This window comes from Monopterus albus, unplaced genomic scaffold (genome assembly GCF_001952655.1).
Source record: "Monopterus albus unplaced genomic scaffold, M_albus_1.0 scaffold73.1, whole genome shotgun sequence".
NCBI lineage: Eukaryota > Metazoa > Chordata > Actinopteri > Synbranchiformes > Synbranchidae > Monopterus > Monopterus albus.
Window position 1 is genome coordinate 2,327,568 of NW_018127953.1, and position 4,021 is coordinate 2,331,588.

A 4,021-nucleotide genomic window follows, 5' to 3' on the forward strand; every position below is an offset into this window, starting at 1 on the left:
AAACAATTGGACATAACCTTACACATTAAGACAAATATTAAGACTAGCATTACAGTTGACCCTAACAGCTCTTTTCCTGTAACCTTGACGTGCCTGCAGTCTGCCCTGCAAGCACAGTTAACAGCCTAAGCTAGTCAATCTGTCTCCACTAACATTTCTAGACAACAAATCTCTGAATATCTATCTAACTAGGAAATAACCTAACACTAGACTGCTGTTCGGCGTACCAACTGGGTGTTCCTGATCTGCCACTGTCACTAAAACTCTGTGCTCCTATCTACTCACCTGTGAGTTACCTGTTTACTCCAGCTACACCAGTGTGACTCCTGACCAGCATACCTGTTGTCTCTTCCTCATCTGCCGGTGTCGCTGTAACTCTGGGCTCCTGTCTATTCACCTCCAGAGATCATCAACTATGTGGTTCTGAGAATTTACCGTTGGCACTGACGTCTTCCTGATCCAGTTGGTTGGCATGTTCCGGATCTGTCAGTGGCGCAGTCTTCCTCTCAGCCTCCCTCACTCACCACGTCGGGGTTGACATCCCAACCTTCTCCAACCCACATGTGAGTTCCCTTAACGCCAGATCCTCTGGCGCCTCCTTGCCATCCTCTACTTACCTCACGTACCTGTCCTGCCAGTCACTCTGCTCTCCCTGTCTGTCTTGCTTTGTTCATCCGCAAGGACCTAGGTCATTGGTGGTGCAGCCTCACTCATCAGCACACTGCACTCCACTCTCCAGTGCACCTCAGAACCTCTGACTGAACTGGTTCATCCCCTGCCAGGCTCCACTCACCGGTGCACTCCAGGGTCCCGGACCACTCCAGCTCGTCTCCGCCACCTGTTTCTCTGTCCTGCCTCGACCTTCTCCTCGCTGAGAAGTGCCCGCCTTCCAGCTACGGACTCTTGCCCAGTAGACCTGGCCCTGTCAAAACAGTTACCCAAATAAAATTTCTGCTCTGGATTGTGTCAAGACCTGCCTTCTGAGTCTTAGTTTGTCTGTATCTTTCTTAGTCGGACCCACCGGTCCTAACACCTTGGACACAGGTGATGTTGTGCCTGAATTCATTACTCTATTTCTACATTAGACCGTTTTCAGTCAGACTGCATGAAAATTGCAGCCCTTCTCATTCATTTGAACTGGGGAAGTGCCGGGACTTCTGCCAAACTGACACAGTATCACGCAGGATAAAATGGTTGGATCTGTCGTTGTCTGGCAAGACACTGTGTCAGCCAATCACATACATCTGACAGTACATGCATACAGTGGTGGAATGTAACTGTGTACATTTGTCAGAAAACGGCGCGCGTAGTGCGGCCGAAAAGTGTTTTTGTGAACTCTATTAAATGGCCAGACGAGGAAGTGTTTAAACAAAAACCGTCTCTTTATTACGAGAACTAAAACTAAACAAAAAACCATACAACACACGGTGCAAACACAAAAACTCACGGTCGGTATCGGTCCCAGGTCAGAGCCAGCAAACACGTACATCCAGGGGAATCCAAAGTGCGTAGTCCGAGGGGAAAGTCCGATAAGCCGATACACATGAGCAGTCCGAGATAAGAGGGCAAGGCAATACAGGGTAATCCAATTAACAGTCCGGGTCAGAAACACAAAATACCAAAAACCGAATATACGCTGGAAAGTCTGAGCTGGGGTCTAGAACAATCTGGCAGCGTCCTCATGGGAGGACGCTGCCTAAATAGAGATGAAAACAGGTGCACAAAATAACGAAGCAGGTGAAACTAATGTGAGTGATGAACGTAAAGAAAAGACCAGAACTAAGGTGAAACAAAACAGGAAATAGTGTCAAAATAAAAGCCAGACAGGAAGCAGTGGAACCGAATCATGACAGTTACAGACCTTTGTTCGTGGTATGTATTGGAGGTCATTTTGTTTTCCACACTGACAGTTCCTGTGCTGTGGATTTTCCTTTTTCGTTAGCTAATCCTCCTGGGTAGTTTTTTTTTCACCTGTCCTCATCCTCGCTCTCTTTTTTTTCTTTTTTGCTGTTAGCCTGTTTACTCCCCTGGTCATCCTGTTCTCCTTAACCGTATTTGCTCACCCCTGGTTGTATGTATTCATTTGACTCTGTTCCTTTCTTTATCTCCACCATTAAAACCACCTTTTTTTTATATATATAAACTAGCACCCGGGTCAGCCATCTTGAGTCCTGCCTCAGTTCTCCCTCACCCTCCTGGTGAGGGGGACTAAACCCTAACAAACTATGCAAATGTCTCCAATAGCTGAACTAAAATGGCTTTTCTGTTTGACAGGAAACTTAGAGCCCATGGCTGCTCATTTTACTCATTTCCAGCCATTTAATGTTTAATCTGGGGTACCTCTGGATTATCTTTGCACCCATCATAACTCCAAATAGTTTGTAATTATTTCAGAATGATAAACCCAGAAAGCCTCTTCCTAAAAATGAGAGGATGGTTCATGAATGCATACACTACTAATGACGGTGTCTAAAGTGAACAGCACGAGGAACTGCAACAGCATTAAGTAATATGAATACTTCCTCCATAAAAATGTAAACAATGGTATCATTGAAAATAGATGTGTAACACTCTAAACAAAGAGGGTAGTTGAGAAACCCCATATTTTAACTGGCATAATGCAGACATACATCCTTACAACAATTCTCTCTAATGTTACAGAGACAAGGCATTAACAGACATGCAATGTGTGTTTTTTGAAGACTTACTGTTAAATCCCACTGAGTAGCGGAAAAATCACTCCCTTTAATGTAGCTCCAAGGTCGGTAAATCCAACCGGGGTCGCTGTATCTTCCCCCACATGACCACATACAATCCCAAAGTAGTGAAATTAATTCCAACAGGTAGCCTAGCGCTGACAATAACATCATGGATTGTTAATCAGCTGGTTAACCAGCAACACATCACATGTGGCAGACACATGGGCCTAAAGCAGTCAAAACAAACAGGTTCTGTGCTCCAGGGGAATCCAGTGTTGAGCTGATCACAAACCACCATGGGGTCTTCACTGGCTGCTGCTTGTAGGTTAGACCCAGTCAGGTAAAACAGTGACTCCCTGTACAGGAACATTCCTGGACATGCAGTAACCTCAGACCCTGTATTTTTCTCCACATCCTCTGGTCACAGTGCAGCAGCAAGATCTAAAACATATCCACAAAACCAGGCAAAATTGAGAAATTCTCCTTTTACAATGGCACAGTGGATATCTTTTGCTTTTTAAATAAGCTTTATTGAAACTATACATAACAAGGCAGTATAACATTTTGTCAATATGTTGAAAGCACCAGTGCCTTGAAATTATGACCATTCAGTGAAATCCTTAAAGTATCACCTAATAGTTTAGCTTGTCCTAATAGTTTAGCAGAAAAAAGTCTCGTGGCTGAGAGTTTGCAAGACATGTATAAGCTGAGTTGCTTCTGCATAGAAATACTAGAACAAATGTAACCTAATTTTTTTAACTTTAGGTCACATCGAAGATGATAATTCACAATTGTAACATTGCAAATAAGTCAAAGCAAGGATATACATGGGCCATGGGCTCTATAAGACTTCCAACTAGATTCACATTTTCAAAAATCACTTTTCACATTGAAGTCAATTAAAACATGAAATTCTTAATTGATAACTGCAGTAAGAAGAATATTACAACACACTTATCTAATATCAAGTCATAAACACATAAATAGTCAAAGTAAAATCAATTGTGATTAAAGATTAATAGAGAATTATTAATAAACAGCAAGTCACAACCTCTACACACTCAAGTCATATTTTAGGGTGAATCTAAGCAAAACAACATCTTCTGTGATGTAGATCACACAAACATTGTAAAAGTATTACTTTATAGCAGATACTTATAAAACACACAGGTTATAATCCACAGCGATCTGAAATGAAAGTCAAAAGCAGTCAAAATCACACTAGGTTTAAAACATATCATCAGTCATGTTAGGTGTGAGAAAATACGTCATGTTAGCTGAAACTGACTTAAGAGAATCTCATACAGAATATTGAACTGACA

At 42.4% G+C, this 4,021-nt stretch overlaps 1 protein-coding gene across 3 annotated transcripts in view; it reads left to right on the forward strand.

Annotated features, from left to right (window-relative positions):
- The window catches only part of LOC109963399 (uncharacterized protein F13E9.13, mitochondrial), a 12,799-nt gene extending 11,861 nt beyond the window's left edge, over positions 1-938 (forward strand). For 2 of the 3 annotated variants that reach the window (XR_002275395.1, XR_002275393.1), the window contains 2 exons: positions 404-563; positions 682-938. The gene's annotated coding sequence lies outside the window, so the exon portion shown is untranslated. The remainder of the gene's footprint in view (positions 1-403; positions 564-681) is intronic. The other variant, XR_002275394.1, reaches the window with a different exon arrangement.
- Positions 939-4,021: the final 3,083 nt, after the last annotated feature.